Source organism: Propithecus coquereli, unplaced genomic scaffold, assembly GCF_000956105.1.
Source record: "Propithecus coquereli isolate 6110/MARCELLA unplaced genomic scaffold, Pcoq_1.0 Scaffold100, whole genome shotgun sequence".
NCBI classification, from domain to species: Eukaryota; Metazoa; Chordata; class Mammalia; order Primates; family Indriidae; genus Propithecus; species Propithecus coquereli.
This window is the reverse complement of record NW_012133859.1, coordinates 1857298-1874184: the sequence shown is the minus strand read 5'-3', so window position 1 is coordinate 1874184 and position 16887 is coordinate 1857298. Positions and strand designations below refer to the sequence as shown.

The window sequence follows — 16887 nt, the reverse complement described above, 5'->3', positions numbered from 1 at the left end:
GACACCAGCATGGGCAACATCAGGAGACCCCATCTCTACAAAAAATACGAAAATTAGCCAGGTGTGGTAACACATACCTGTAGTCCCAGCTACTCCAGAGGCTGAGGCAGGAGGATCTCTTGAGCCCAGGAGTTTGAGCTTGCAGTGAACTGTGGTGACACCACTGTACCCAAGCCTGGGCAACAGAGACCCTGTCTCAAACAAACAAACAAATAAAAATCATGGAGGAAATATGTACATGCTTTATAATCCAGAGGCTATGGTATATAACCTAAGGTTGTCGAGAACTGCAGGCCCCAACCCCCGGGCCACAGACCGGAACTGGGCTGCACAGCAGGTGGTGAGCAGCAGGTGAGCAAGCAAAGCTTCATCTGTATTTACAGCCGTTCCCCATCGCTTGCATCAGTGCATAAGCTCCGCCTCCTGTCAGATCAGCAGCATTAGATTCTCACAGGAGCACAGACCCTATGGTAAACCACACATACAAGGGATCTGGGTTGTGTGCTCCTTATGAGAATCTAGTGCCTGATGATCTGAGGTGGAGCTGAGTCGGTGATGCTAGCACTGGGGAGTGGCTGCAAATACAGATCATCATTAGCAGAGAGGTTCGACTGCACAATAAATGTAATGCGCTTGAATCATCTCCAAACCATCTCCTACATCCCCGGTCCATGGAATACTTGTCTTCCATGAACCCTGTCCCTGGTGCCAAAATAGTTGGGGACCACTGGTTTGGATCATTTATCAACAGTAGCAAAAACCATAACATTTATAAACAATCATATGTTGTAGACTGTGCCCTTTGGGTCAAAAAGATAGAGATAAGAAGAGGATAAAAAGAAATAAGGGTCTTTTGAACTCAGTTCTTTCGTCCCTGTTTGTTGTGGCAACACATTTCCTTCAAGTCCTGTAGAACACTGCATTGACATACACAACATAGCTGTGCTGCAGAAAGGTCTGGCTGTGTGCAGTTGTCATCGTAGATAACTAACAAAGAGGACCTATGGCCACAGTATTGGGTTGTGCTGATAACAGGAGCATAGGAACGGTGGTCTTTCTTACCATCCGCACAAGAACCACTGGGCTTGATGAGCTCATCAGTGGTCCTTTCAAATCAAGCCCTGCGCACAATTGTGAAAGTCTATACCTTAATATTTTTGAAAGTGTATAGCTTAATATTTGATGCACTGATCCAACACCTGACTAGATTGTCACGGGGGCAACAGAGACAAATAGCCCATCACAGACTCTGACATCGCTGAGTCGTGACCTCGTGTCCTCAGCTGCCCCTGTCACTGCCAACACAGCCCCTCCCACCAGCCTGTCCCTTGTGGGACGTGGGATGCGTCGGAGACCTCATCCAGTGCTGCCTCACTGCCAGAGAATTTCTGAATTTCTGCTTGAGTCGGCCGGTTCCCCGGGTGGCCCTGCTGCATGCTGGCATTATTTCTCTCTAGGGTGTGTAAGTTTTTCCATAGTTCCCTAAGATATTAGCAAAACACTGAACAACTTTGAAACTGTTTAAAAGAATGTTTAGGCAGAACAGAGAAGGTTTCTATTCCAGGAACAAACCTCAGCACTTAGAGACTGTTACATGACTGGAAGTCCAGAGTTGAGTGGATTCTGCTGCCCGGCTCTGTGACTTGGATGTCGTCTGCATCCAAAGCTAGGAGCGCTGGGCTGGTGCTGGCTCTGCCACCCACACTTACCTCTCTCTCTTCCTCCACTGTATTTAAACATCTGCCCATGGCTGGAGTTGAATCTGATGGGTTTAAAGATACACTCTCTTTCAGGTCATAGGCAATGATTTGTACCTTCTAAAAAAATGATTCTGCAACAAGTTTATTTTGAAATAACAATTACTTACAATCTGTGAAAATACTTATATTTCCCAGGTAGACATTTATTAATTATTCTAATCCTTGATCTAAAAACCATCTGTACCTTGAAGTATCTCAGGGTAAATGTTCACCTTAGACATAGAGACTCAGAATCTTTTGTTGGAAAAGAACTTGGAGAAGAATTAGTCAAAAGCCATAATTTTTCAGAAAAGGAAATGACTCCAACAGGACAAGTGACTTGTCCAAATACCTAGTCATAGAACCTGCTAGAGCCAAGCCTTCTGGGCTTCTTCTCCAGGGCCCTGTCCTCTGAACTGTGCTATTCCCAGAGGGGCAGGAACAAATCCCAGTGCTTAGGCCTCCAGCCCTGAGCACTTGCTGCTGTGCCTGAAACGGTGGTTTCTTCAACGTTAAAAACCATGGTGTTTGGGTTTGCAGCTGAGGAAATATCTTACATACATTGTCCTTATAATGATTCAATCAACCGATCCAGCATCTTCGCCAGAGGAAGTGTCGGTAGGAGACACGTAGAGGGCGGGTGCGGTGGCTCACACCTGCAACCCCAGCACTTCGGGAGGCTGAGCCAGGAGAATTGCTGGGGGCCAGGAGTTTGAGACCAGCCTGGGCAATATAAAGACACACAGACAAAATGTAAAGGGAGATTTTTCTAAATTGAGCATTAAACTGTCATTATAATGTGCACATGCCTTTTTATGTCACTTCTATTCGTTCGTGTACGTGTGTTGCTGCTCTCAGGCTCTGAACCTCACAAAGCAGGGTCCGCATCACCTTTTATCCCCGGGGCTGGCATCCTGCCCGACATGGAGAAGAGGCACAACAGCAGGTTAATAAACATAATAAACATATAAATCAACTAATTCTTAACTAGGAGACAAGGGTCAGGAAAGTACCTTTGGTGAGTGACAGTTTCCTCATTCATTCTCAGTTTATCCTATTTTTAAAGCTTTTAAGAGGCCTTTTACTTTCGATTCTATTTTCGCTTTTCAAATTTTAAAACTTCCTAATGTCAGGAAATTAGCGTGGCGGAGGTCATTGAAACACTCAAGGGCAGTCAGTACCCCTTGTGTTTATTTCAGTGGATGATTTTAGGGAGGTATGAGCTTCGTGATGATTCCACAGCTTTCTGTGCATCGATCGCCTCACGTGAGCTGTAGCACTTTCCTGCCCTCGCTTCTTTGGGGAGGCCACCTCTTGTCCCTGGGTCTTGGAGAAGGGCTGAACCCACCGATCCTGCAGACACTCAATGACTCAGTGATGCTAACTGCTTTTCAGAGGAAAACTTACCCTGTCCAGAACAAAAATCCACGCTTTCCATCGGAATAGCCTCACTCTTCAGGCCGTGACATTTTGGGTTCAATATCCACCTTTGCCTATGAAAAATACAGCCGTGTCACTTTTGACAGCTAATAAGAGACTAGTATCTCAGCATGCTACAGCGACGCGTGTTTTTTTATTCCTTATTCTAGGTTTTTAATTTAAATTTAGTGTATATCCTACTCCAAAAGTTGGCTCTGCCCTCATACTCTTATCCAGTTTTTTTTGGATCATTCAGTTTCAAGAAAAGCAGCAAATGTCTTCTGCCCTGTTTGGAGGAGAAGGTGAATTCAGAGGAGTGTATTTCCCATTCCTATCAGCATCTTGCTGTCATTCCTCAGAGCGGCTGTGAGGCGTGCTCAGCGGGAGGGCCGGTGGATTCAGAACCATGTGATGGAGTGGGGATGAGGAGAGGGGTCTCTTTAGTCAATCCAGAAGATTAGCTTCCAAACGGTACACCTGTCAGATGAAGATGAATCCCTCAGTAGCAAGAAGGGAGAGACGCAGTGCAAACCCAGGTCAGCAAGGCCACTGCAGACCGACAAGCTGCTGTTTGAAGCAAAGGAAAATAAACAGTTCAGAAATATCTAGGGTGCAAAGCCATGTGGAAGAACAGCTTCAAAGGGTCTGCTTCCATGTGGAGATGTGCGGGGTAGTGGCCACGTGGAGGAGACGATATCACAGACTCGCAATGCAAGATGCAAACAGGTGGCCGCTGGTGCTGGAGTCGGAGCCACTTTGCCCTGAGCCTTCCCGGAGAGCTGTGGTCTCCACCACGCATGTGCCTGACTGTAGAACGCAGTGATAATTAGAGGGCCCTACACGGCTGTGTTTCTCTTGGTAGACATTCCAAGGACCACAGGCCGAGGAGGCAATAAGCTTACAAGAGTGGAGCAGGCACAGCAGTCCTCTTGCTTGGAGGAGGCAGCTGGCAGCGCTAAAGATACAGAAACTCGGCCTCCCTAAACTCCTTGGCAGGTCTTTCATGGTTCCCTCCTGGACTCTAGATTTAGGGATAAATTAGAAACCACTAACCATGGTGGGCCGTATATTTCCAACAGTCCTTTGGTGGGGAAGAAGTATCCCAAAAGGATAACGGACTTCCCTATTCCTGGATGCTGGGCCAATTCCGTGAGAGCCAAATCAGCTGCTAAATTTACCAAATTTGCTGATTTACTTAAAACACGGTTATTTTGTTTTGTTTTTAACTCTTTCTGAAGTTCATAGCAAATCCTATTAAATGGGGGAGTTTCAACAGCTTTGGATACTTTTAGTTGACTAATTTCCATTTTGACTTCACAGTGGCATTTTAATAACATTTGGTGTTTCTCTTCTCAAGCTCCCTGCTGCTCTAGCTTTGGGGAGCTGGTGCCAAGAGAGGGGGCCCCTCTGCTTCAGTAGAGGTGGAGAAGAATCTGTGCACAGGCTTGGCTGCTGCTAAGGCCTCCCAATCCCTTTTACACACAATGGAAATGGGCATCCATCAAAATGGATCTTGGCAAGAGGAGCCAGCAGGGCACTTTTGTGCAGTGAACAACCTACACAGCCATACCCAGCACCCCCTGGATGTCGAGCCAAGAGAAAGTCAGATGAGGGGAAGAACAAGGATCAGCGAAAGGAGAAAGACTGAATGTCAGGGAGATGGAGTAGTGGGAAAGTCAGGAGGAGAAAGGGAGGGGGAAAGACTATGGTCAGGAAAAGAGAGAGGAGGTTACAAGTTAGAGAAAGATGGAGCAGAATGGCAGAGGTGGGGGTACAGACAGATGGTGGGGGTACAGACAGATGGTGGGGGTACAGACAGATGGGGAGAATGTGGAGGCCCCCAGAGCCCTCACAGCCCTCAAGCCCTGCCAACCCTTCCAGAACAAATTGCTATAACCTTTAGAAGAGTTTAAAAGAGATAAGTTCTTATGAACTCAGCAAAATTGTTGATTGGCCAAATTGGTTATTCCACAGATTGATTTTTTGGTGAACTGACCTGCTCCAAGAAGGCAGATGTGGGGTTGGATTCTCACCAGGGCTGGCCTTGCACACCCACATTCAGATTATGCCGAAGTCATGGGACAGTGCCAGGGACCCTAGACTGCACCCACTGGCCACCTGATGCCCGGCCTCCGTCAGCGTCAACACATGGAGGCCGCTGGGTGTGGTGTGTGTGGGTGCATGTGTTGCTGTCACTCAAGGCAGAGAAGGGAGCCTGCCAGGGTGCCGCACGGGCACAATACGCCAGTCAGGCCACATGGCCTTGCTCAGTAGAACACGAGGGTGTCCGAGGTCAGTGGCTGTTGGATCTGGTTCTTTTTTTAAAAATTGAAAATAGGATCTTTCTGGATCTTGCTGAGCCTTGCTTTTTGCAGTCAGTGGTGGTAGAAGGGAGACCGTAAACCTGCACTCAACCCAGAACCTTCTGTTCTCATTGTTAGGAGCTGTTTTGTGTCTGCCAAAAGTTCTTATGTTAAAGTCCTAACTGCAGACCCTCAGAATGTGACCTTATCTGGAAAGAGGGTTAAGGTGGGGTTCGGGTAGGTGCGTGAGGTGGGCCTCTGAGCCGGTGTGCCTGGAATTCTTAGAAGAGGGGGATTTGGGCGCAGACACGCGCACGGGGAGAACAGCTTGTGAAGACTGGGGTTCCGCGGCCACAGCCAAGGAGCAGCAGCCAGTGGGGGCCTGGGACAGCTCTGCCCCAGCCCGCGGGGGCGCAGCTCTGCCCACGCCTTGATTTCGGACTGCGGAACGTGAGAGATACTTTTCTGTTGTTCTCAGCCACCCAGTTTCAGGAGCCCTGGCAAACTGAGATACTATTGTTTCTGAAAGAAAAGCTGCTTCTTGTCATCCCTGAAGGCCACACGGATTGATTAACCAGACGCTTAACTATTTAACTGACTTATTTTCTTTTTAGATCCTCTCTCCCTTTGGTTTCCACACGTCTCTGTTAGGGTGGAGAAGTAGTGCATGTGGGTTTTGAGAAAGATTTCCGCAAAGATTAGGATGGAAAGAAGTGGTTTATTTACTTTTCCCGGGTGGGAAGGACCAGCACGGAGGTGGAAAAGGAAAACCAGCTATTGAGGCTTTTGAAGGGGGTTGTAAAATGGCAGGGCACAGTCCAGAAACTGCCGTGTCCGCTTCTGTCTGTCTTGGCGGCAGGTAGATGACAAACAGGGCGAGGATGTCAAAGTCCAAAGAGTTGGCTCCCCTGCCTTTCCCTGGAGATGGGATTGTCACAGGAGACGGGGCTCTGCCCTTGACATATGGTGGAGCCTGTGGCTCGTTCTCCTGCTGTTTTCTCGGGCGGGAACTCTGTAAAAGCAGATTCTCAAAAACAATTTTCAAGAGAAAGATGTACATCTCTTTTCCATCTGTCCGTTCAGCTCTTTTCAGAAGTCGTGCAAAACAGAACTCCCGCGGGGTGCCTGTTAGCTCGAGAACTCATTGGATGGATCTTTAACTGTTACTAGGAAATTGTGGGATTAGGTATTTTCCTGTTATTTTTGTAAGGCTGCCCCTTTCATCTCTATTATGTCATTTCCAGATTCTTCATGTGAGTAGAGAATTTGCTTAGAAATACTTTTCATGGGGTGCAGCGCTGTGCCTGCATTTATGTGCTTAATTATATCTTTGCTGATGGTTTTTTGGGAGGGTGATTATTGGCATCGTAGCATCCGATGGAAGTACCGGTGTTAGACTTAGATTACTTCTTGTTTTTATTCTGCTCTTTATTAAATGAATAATCAGTCTAGTGTGTCTCAGCTAGGCCCTTGCAGAATCCAGGGCTAACTTGTGCCACAACTAACACCGAAAAAGCTCAATTACTTTCCCAATTTTCAGGAAAAGTAAGTTGCTAATATTTTATTCAGTTGTATTTATCCCCCAAATTGCCTCAAAATCTTGATCCCTTCTGCTATTTCCCACTTGAACCTTATAAATGGTATCTGGCCACAAAATTATAAAAATTACTTCTTTTCACTTTAACGTGTCAGTTCATACCCGTGTTCTACCAAGAACACACATGGAGCCCCCACCTGAGTGTTTGAACCGCAGAGAAGACACTGTTTACACCCTGGGCCTGCGGACGAGCACTCATCACCGGGCCCTCGAGCACTGAGGGAGGGAGCCTGGGCCCCGCCGACCTGCCCTTTCCAGGTGCTGCCCACCCGGTCCCACCTTAAAGACGCGGCTCTCCAGCTCCGCTCCTGCGGTTTCACCAGCGTAAACGCAGAGTTATCGTAGGGAGATGTCAATCATGAGCTGTCGTTCCCCACAGTGGCAAAGTAGCTCAGTAGGGCTTCATCAACAGACTTCCACGAATAATACCTTATGACTCTCTGCGGCTTTTTTAAAAAATTGTTTTTATTAGTCTCAGCTTAAAGACCAAAAAAAACCCCATCTGGGGAGCGTCTTTCTTCTTCCCCAGTGAGCACATCGGGATGTGCAGGAACCAGACGTCCGTTTCACAAGGTGTTTGGCCAGGACGCTCCCAACAAGAGTTTGCCATAAACACTCTGGAGAACACGAGAAGGTGGTGTTCCTGGCTTTTCAGCTTTCTGGGTTCAGCACCTGCTCAAATGCTCTGAAGTACTTCGGGCTCCGCCCATAGCACCTTCCGGTGGCCTGAAACTCCTGATGGACCATTGCTTTACTTGTGGCCTGAAACTCCTGATGGACCGTTGCTTTACTTGTCCCGCAGGTGCCGAGCCCAGGAAAGCCCATGCAAAATTTCTCAAAATATTTTTTTTTGTAACTCATCTCAAAAGATCTCCGAAAATACCAAATGAGGCAATTACATCCAGCAGTGTGTGAATGAGCACAGGGAGGACCTGATTAGTATGCTAAATGGCCATTTTGTGTGCTTGATGAAGTAAGATACCATTCGACCCAGAAACAAAAGAAAACAATCAAAACACTGCTCCCCCAGAATGATTTCACGGGTTTCCCTCTCCCAGGGCCTGGGTGTCTCCAGCACCTGCAGGCAGCACTGAAGTTGCCTTTAGCTAATATACGGCCTTTGCCCAGAACGTTCGACGGTGCTCACTCCGGCTAATTCAGAATCGCCAGCTCCCCGCGAGGCTGCAGTGCTGGATGGAAAGAGAGGAGTTAATATGTTTGGTCCTCTAACTGGACTTCCGATAGCCCTGTGGACACCAACCACATGCTAGAAAATGCCAGTAAGGACAGATTGTAAGTCGCACATGGCCCTCGTAAGCGTGTTTGCATTTTGGAGTCCTCAGACTAGAAAGACCTTCCCGTGTGCGTGGGAATCCTGTGTCCTCCAGGGCACACGTGGCGCTTCCTCAGGACGCCACCGTTCCCTCTGTCCCTGTGACACACTCGCCGGCTCCTCCAGCCTCCATTTCTCTCGTCTCCCCCCACGTCACCGTGTCTCACACAGATGTGGACGTGCGCGTTGCTCTGATCACCCGAGGCCTAGGCAGGACACGTCCATAATTTTCATTAGTGCAGCCCAAGGCTACGTCGGCTTTTTAAATTAGCTGCCCGGGTGTGTTATCAGGGTAAACAGAGACCCGGTCGAGACCCAGTGGATCCCATGCTTGGGGCAGCCGAGGACTGGCCCCTTCTAGAGTCCGTCTGTGGGATATTTGCCAGCGTCGAGGCTCCTGGCGCCTGCGATTCTCTGCGCTCGCTCAGCCACAGCTGCGGCGTTTCACCGCGGTTGCTGTTAATGATCTGAGCCTTGCCCACGTTTAAAGTTCTCACAAAGTGCTTTGCTCCCTCTTGTCAGTTTTGGTCTTTGGTCTTCACAGCCTTCCTGACCGCGTCTGCTCGCCCTTGCTAGCTTTAAGGTGACCCTCCTCGGCGGAGAGGACAGGTAAGGAGGAGGGGGCGTGAAGGTGCCCTCGGGCCCTGGCAGCTCTTTCCCTTTTCTTACTGGGGCATATTTTTTTAAAGTTATATTTCTTGATCTGAGCACTTTTACTCATTCAGAGTATTTGGGCTTTCACTTTCGGGACGTTGTTCTTATGGGGCTTAGGACGTGTCATTTTGGTACCATGGGCCCCAAGATTCCTCTCATCCTGCTCCATTTGCTGCGCTAGCCCATGGCCAACTTGGAAATGACATAGGCCCTCGGGAAATGAACCCTTCGATACCCACCCAGCACCCTCCAGATTGTCCTTCACCTCTGGCTGCTGCTCGCAGAGGTCGAAGTGGCCTTTCCTCTGCACCCTCTCCCAGGCAGACAGGCGTCCCTTCCCCTGGGCTCCCGGCACCAGGTTCTTGCTGTCGAGTGCATTGGGCTCATCCGCACTCACGATCCCCAGGAGGCAGTGCCCGGACATCTCATGGGCCTGGCAGGACCTGGGTGTGACAGCCCAAGGGTGGGTGGGTGGACGAAGGCTTGGAGGCGAGTTGGCCCCGTTTCGACACCCACTTCCACACCTGGGGACCACCGTGCCTCCAGGTGCCATCTGTCCTCCTCGCCAGCCTCTCTTCTGGTTGTGTGGAAGGAATTTCTCTTCTGAGAGCTTTCCAGCCTCCTTTTAGACTCTGGAGCTATTAGATTATATTCGGCTTGTTTCCACAAATTTTGAAATCTGTTTCCTTAGTTTCTTTTCTTTTTTAAATTTCCCTGGTTCCTGTGAATCAAAGAGGTCAAGGCCACCGCCCCCGCCCCCCATGATGGCCATCGCCCCCAGGCCTGTCAGCTGTGCCTCCAGGGGGGCTGCCAGCTGTACTGGGATAAGCCTTATCTGGGTGGGATCAGGTTGGAGCCTGCTGGAGATGGGAGTGGGGACTTAGTGGTCTGGAAGGTTCTCTCCTGACTTTCCATTCCTGGGGAAATCCCAGCACGGGTTGCAACAGGCCAGCTGCCCCGTGGGGCTGTATTGCCTGCCAGGAGGCCACAGGTGCTATCTCAGTGTGGGCGCAGCCGCACTCCCAACAAAGGGGCTCCACATGTAAAACTTAGTCCTGACACTGCAGAACTGCACACTCAGAAACACCAAGCTCGGAGGGAAAGAAAGCAGAGAGCCGCAGCATCAGAGAAGGACGCCGGCTGAAAAATCCGCACGGTCAGGGGCTTTCTCTAGAACACCCAGAGATAATCCCTTTCAGTGAGCTGCTCCTAACCTTAAAATACTTTCCGTGCTGCTCACACTAGATAAGCCCTCGGGAAGCACCTTTCCCAAAGACATAAACAAGAATTCCAGCTCTGCCTCTCCCTCTCCCCTCCAGAGCTTGCCGCCACCTTTGAGAGGCAGCAAGGTTACAGACCATGGCAGGATTTAGAGTGTCCCTAATTCCCGGGACAACCCAGGCTCCGGCCACCTGCGCCTCTGAGGGTCTGAGCAGCTCCTCCAAGGCACTGCTGGCAGATGAAGGGGAACGGAAGCACTGTCTGGAAGTTGGAGGCCTGGAGTCTGGGCTAGCACTGCCTCTCGAGTCTTCCATTTCCCCAGTTAGAAGCCCTTTTTCGTAATGTAAGGGCCAGTTTGCACCTCACAATTCAGGATGGGCTCCACGCCCACGTCTACACGCTGTCCCCTTGGAGGAGAGGCCCCCGGTGCTCTGGGAAGCTTTCCCTGCTCCTGTCTTGCTGCTTCTGGGCACAGCGCACCGAGAATTCCTCGTTCTCGGTTGCATCCCATTATTCAAAGCTGCGTCTCAGTCAAGCACAGCAGTCCTGAGTCCTTCGACTGTGTGCTAGAGAGCAGCGAAATCCAAGCAGGCAAATATTATAGTAAGAACCGCTATCCCACAGGACCTTGTTCACTTGGCCCCATTTTCGAAGTCAAAAGTTTGGTTCCTAAGAATGACCCAGTCTCACCTTCCTGTTGCCAGCCTTCCCCGAAAGCCTCCGCTGTCACTCAGCCATCCTGGGCGGTACCAAGGACCTTATTCCAGCGGTGGTACCATGCTGACCCTTTGTCTGAACAAAGGCGGCCTGTTTGGGGCTTTGTTGCTGCTGGGGCGCCCTGCCCCCGCACCAGGAGGTAGAGACTGCTGCCTCATTGTTCCCGGCTCCAGTAGAGCAAAATGACTCTCTTGTGCCTGGGGGGGGATGGAAAGAAAACCGAAGGTAAAGAAACAGAATTCAGAACTTTCTCCTTTGGTGCCCCTTGCTGTACCAGTGCACCCTGTGCCTGGGGGCCGGTTCAGCAGCTGAAGGCACCCTGGAAATGGGGAGGAAGCTTCCGAGTCCCCACAGCCTGGATTGAAATCTTGCCCTCTCCACGCCTTTACCAGCGGGTGACTTTGGGCAAGTCACACAGTCCCTTTAGGCCCTGTGTCCTCATCAACAGAGGAGCAAAGATAAGGCAGCTTTCCCGAGATCCAGATCATATGAGGATTAGAAGAAATAACGTACGGGGCGCTCTTGGCAGGGATGAGTGATTGGTAAGCGCTAGTCCCGTCCGTGCGCACCGCTCTCCAGATGCCCCGGGAGTCCAGCATTCGAGTTTGCCCGTCAGCCGTTGTAGATTTGAGGGGGCGACTGGTTTGTTTGGGGGCACTCAGGAGAGATTCAAACAAAAGACTGGTCCCTAAAACTCTACCTAAGTCCTCATAAAAAAAAAAAAAAAAATGCCAGGGCAAATCCACGTGTGTATTATTAAAACAATTACCAAATTGGCTGGGCGCGGTGGCTCACACCTGTAATCCTAGCACTCTGGGAGGCCGAGGCGGATGGATCGCTCAAGGTCAGGAGTTCGAGACCAGCCTGAGCAAGAGCGAGACCCCACCCCCACCCCAACCCCGCCCCTGGTCTCTACTAAAGATAGAAAAATTAGCCAGGTGATGCGCCTGTAGTCCCAGCTACTCGGGAGGCTGAGGCAGAAGGATCACTTGAGCCCAGGAGTTTAAGGTTGCTGTGCGCTAGGCTGACACCACGACAATTCTAGCCCAAGTGACAGAGCAAGACTGTCTCAAAAAAATAAAAAAAAGCAAATGAACAGGCATCGTGCCGTAATAAGCAGGTTCCAGTTTAAAAATTTTTTTTAAAAAATTGTGGTAAAATGCACATAACATAAAATGTACCATCCCAACCACTTTTAAGGGTGAGTTAAACACATTCTCACTGTTGTGCTCCTGTCATCACCATAACTGAGTTGCAAAACTGAAACTCCACGCCCATTAAACAGTCGCTGCATGCTTCTTCCCTGCACCTCTGACAAGTTCCGCATTGACCATTAATAGTCAAGGAAAAGGAAAGAGGAAACAGAAGCTGGAGTGTGGAACTTTCTAAATAGTCTTCATATCAGGTGAATGAGAACAGGAAAAAATTAAACCTGCAGATGAATGGGCAGAGGTTTGAACACTGGAGCGGCCTCGCGGGCTCGGTGCATGGCGCCCCCTGCTGTCTAAGGGTCTTCCAGCCAACCCTGCGCCTTAGTAAGAATTTAGCCGCCTTAGATCTGAAAGACGGTGTGTATTTTTGGCGATTTCATTAAACCTAAATGATAGCGGCAATGATTTCGTTTTCATAATCTTAAAAAACTGATTATAAAGCTACACCTTAAAATGTTAATTTTTGCCATGAATATGCTATAACAGTTGATGGTAGCATCAACTCTCTTATGGAAATATTCAAGATAGATATATAATAATAATTATGGTTATCAACAAGTCAAATAGAGGATATCAGAGACTTTAAAAACACTTTGTAATATGCTTTTCCAAGCTCCTTAGCTTAGAACACCAAGCTCTGTTTCTCTTAGTAATACATACAGTTTCATCTATTGTAAATTGGTGTGGTTTGCTACACCTATTTCAGCCAGCTAAAATTTTTGCTAGCCTGACCTTGTATGAAAAGTCTGCCACCTCCCCCGCCCTGCGTACAATCACAATAGTCATTCTTCCTGGCAGGTGCCCTGCTCTGTCCTGGTGAGCGAGGCACCATGCAGAAGTGTCCCTTTCACACCCTACGTCTGCTTTAGGCATTTCCAACCTGGTAAAAATGGCCTCTTTCTTTCCTTCTGCGTTGGGGATCACCCTGATTCTAAGAGTCGGTCCTGATGAAATGCTGTGTCATTCCATTTGGGATGTGGCGAGCCGTGGTCACATTAGACGGGCTCCTAGAGGTCCCCTCTAGCTCATGGGACAGCTGGTGAGTGCCTGGGCGTCCCAGATGCAGCCACGCCTCACTCACGTGGCTCTGCCCCGGCCTCTCTTTCAGGCTACACGTTGGTCCCTTGCCCGTCCTGTTAGCTCTGCCTTCAAACACCTGCAAATGGAACCATTTCTCACTTCCCTGCTGGTTCAGGCCCTCACCGTCTCTTGCCTGGACTGGCACAGTAGCCCCCTAATGGGGCTCCTTCTGCCCTGGCCCCCCCCAAGACAGCCCTGAGTGAGGCTGCCACAATGTCGATCTGATCCTGTCCCTCCTTCACCAACAACCTGCCGTGGCTCCCGTCTCTCTTGGCGAGAAATCCAGAGTCATGACGTGACCTGTTACGTGCTTTGGGAATGCCTTCCCCGCCCCACACGCGTAGAGCCAACGCAATTTGATGCTAAGAGTCAAAGGGCCAAGTGGTGTTCCTTAGATCTGCGTCAGCTCTCTGAAAGTCAAGCAAGACAGGCACGTGTGTAATCTGAGTCCTGCCTTGTTTGGCCTCTCCACCCCCAAGTGCATCAGATCAGTGTGCCTTGCGCATGGGGTGACATGGGACACGGTTTCCCAAGATGCTGGCTGTTAAAACCAAGCTGTCAGCCACCTTCTGAAAGCCACCCATCCCTCTGAGACGAGACTCCTCACATCCCTGGCCCAGGCACACATGAGGATCGACTTTATCTCATATGTGCTTGAAGACATATATGGGGGTCTATTTTATTTTAAAATGTTTTTCTGATACAAAGAACACATATCCCTTTGTGGAAACCATAGAAAAGTAAAAAGAGGAAAATAAAATCAGCCCTGATCTCACCACCTACAGATGACTCCACTGCTAACATTTTACTACAGTCCCAGGAAACCTTCTATAATAGCAGCTGGTATTGATCAACCACGTGCAATGTGCCTGGCCCTGGCAGAGGCGCCGTGTGCTCTCCAGCTCGGGTCCACACGCTGGTGCTGGCGGTCCGGTCGTCGGTGATGGGAGAGGAGCTGGCACAGAATGTAAATCAACTTGATCACTGTGATGTCTAGTTCAGCAGCCGTTGTCTGGGTGGCAAGACTTTCTTAGTGAAGGAAGCTTGGGCCTTGATTTGCTTTATGGAGTCAACCCCTTATCTCAGCGTGGACCAGTCCAAAGAGTTGGCAGCCTAGCCCTGGTCCTCGCAGCAGCCCCGTGAGGGAGACGCCATCCCCTTTTCACAGAACGTGGCTGAGGCCAGGCGTGCTCCTGGGACCTGCCTAGACGCAAACTCCAGAGAAAGATGGGGCAGGAATTCCATCACTGAGCCGGGTGGAGACACCTCCTCGCGCTCTTTGTATTGTTCAGGGGTAACCATTGGCTTGCCCGGGGTGGGGGGGACTAAACTCAGGTAAACAAAAATGAGGTCCAGGGCCAATGATTTTTATTCAAAACAGCTGCATGTATTTTACTTTTTCTAACTGCAGGGTGAAAGACTTTTTCATTTACTACTAATTTCAGTTATTCAGGGTAACGGAGAAAGTTTTGTGAGTTCCTCAAAAGCACAGTCAACAGTTTATGGAAATTAAGTCAAAACCCAGAGCCCTTGGCAATGTTCCCTTATAGAACGGATTGTCTAAGGACACCCAGGAATGGCTGTCCCACTGTGGCTGGGTTTGTATGTTTCCGGGTTCAAATGCTGATGGAGACAACAGGACTCTTTGAATCCCAATTTCAGATTCTTAGGAAAGAGACTCGGATCATCCCTGGAGCAGCTCAGGGACCACCCAGGGCTCCCTCTTCCGCCGGGGAAGCAGGTCTTGGTTAAGGTCTCCCTTCTGTGGCTCTAGTCCCAGTTGACTCAGACTGCACTATCATAAGACCCAGGGGTGCTATTTCTGTAAGGTGGGGGGCTTCCTTCATCACCTCTGTACTCCCTACTCCTATTTGGGGACCTTGCTGTGGGTAGCAAAACTTTGTCAAGACATAGGCTGACTGGAACTGTGAGTTAAGGTTGGGGATAAAAGAGCTGTGGCCCAATGGTGGTCAGTGCTCGCACGATTAAAGAATTGAGGAAGCCTACCCAGCCCAGCGATCGCGAAGGCAGAGTGAGAGACAGCAAGGGGACTACTAGGGAATAGTAGATGAAAATATCTTGAAATATAAATAAGTATTTCAAAGTTCAAAGTAGACATTTCACAGTTAGCATTTGGTCCTCGGAAAAAGAATCACAATCTGTCAAGTAAAAGAGAAGGGGGTTATGGGTCTTCTTCTTTCTTTAATAACCTTTTGTTTCCTTTTAGAATAACTCTAGGTTTACTGAAACGTGAAGACAGTGCAGAGTTCCTGTATGCCCTCACTCACATCTTTCCTTACTGTGGAACATCTGTCACAACCAGGAACCTACACTGGGACATAACCATGAACTAAACTGCATAGCTGATTCAGATTTCACCGGTTTGTTTTCTCGTGTCCTTGTTCCGTTCCAGTATCCCATCCAAAACACCCCATTACATTTAGTCATCGTGTCTCCTTAGCCTCCTCTGACCCGCGACAGTTTCTCAGACTTTCCTTGTTTTGAGGCCTTGACAGTTATGAGGAGTACTGGCCAGGTATCTGGTAGAATGTCCCTCACTGTGGGTTGGTTCGAGGTTTTTCTCATGGTTAGACGGGGCTCATGGATTAGGGGGAGGAAGGCCACAAAGATAAGGTGCTGTTCTCGTTGTGTCTTATCAAGGGTAAGTACTGTCAACTGCTGGAGTTGACCTTGATCACCTGGCCAAGGTAACGTTCACTAATTTATCCACCGTCAAGCTGCTTGTGCCCTTTGCATACTGCACTTCTTGGAAGGAAGTGACTGGTCACTCACACATAAGGAGTGGGAAGGCGTTTTCCACCCACCTCAGAGGGGAGTATCTGATGGATTATTTAGGATTCTGTGTAGATTTTTCCGTTCTCCCTCATTTGTTTATTTATGTCGCTGCGGACTCGTGGATATTTATTTTATACTTTGGGATGTGATTCAATATTGCATTATTTATGTTGCTCGGATTGTTTCAGCCTTGGACATTGGAAGCTCTTTCTGGTGGGCTCCTGTGTCCCTTTGACGGGTCCCCATTGTTTTGGTTTTTAAGCAATACCTTACTCCTGGCACTACAGATACTCCAGGGTAATTGTCTTGCATAGTCTCTCTCTGCCTTGGTTGTAGAATGAGCCATTTCTCCAAGGAGCCCTGGTTCCCCTCATTGGAGAATAAATAGAAAAACCAAGAACTGAGCACTAGGTGGGTCATTCTGTTTTGAAGGCTGCTTCCTAATGAGATGATCTTGACAGCAAACTCTACAGCCGAAAACCCAGCCCTGCAGCTGCTCAGAGGAACAAATCACATTCAGTGACAGGAGTTTATTAGGTTTGTGTTCTGGTTTGGAAAAGGCAATGCCATTAGGCTCTGCAAATATTTGAAGAACACAGCATGTCATGGTCAGCAGGGAGGGCATGTTCTGAGTCAAGGCTACTCTGGGTGAACTCCTTAGAATGACACTTTCCCTGAAATACTCTTTGTCAGGGGAACTTCTTTTTTTTTTTTTTTTTGAGACAGAGTCTCACTCTGTTGCCCGGGCTAGAGTGCCGTGGCGTTAGCCTAGCTCACAGCAACCTCAAACTCCTGGGCTCAAGCAATCCTCCTGCTT

The 16887-nt window shown here is 49.1% G+C and overlaps 1 protein-coding gene across 1 annotated transcript in view; it reads left to right on the top strand.

Moving 5' to 3' along the window:
• ANKH (ANKH inorganic pyrophosphate transport regulator) overlaps positions 1–16887 on the top strand; it is a 170986-nt gene that overhangs the window by 144077 nt on the left and 10022 nt on the right. The gene's annotated exons all lie outside the window — the stretch shown is intronic.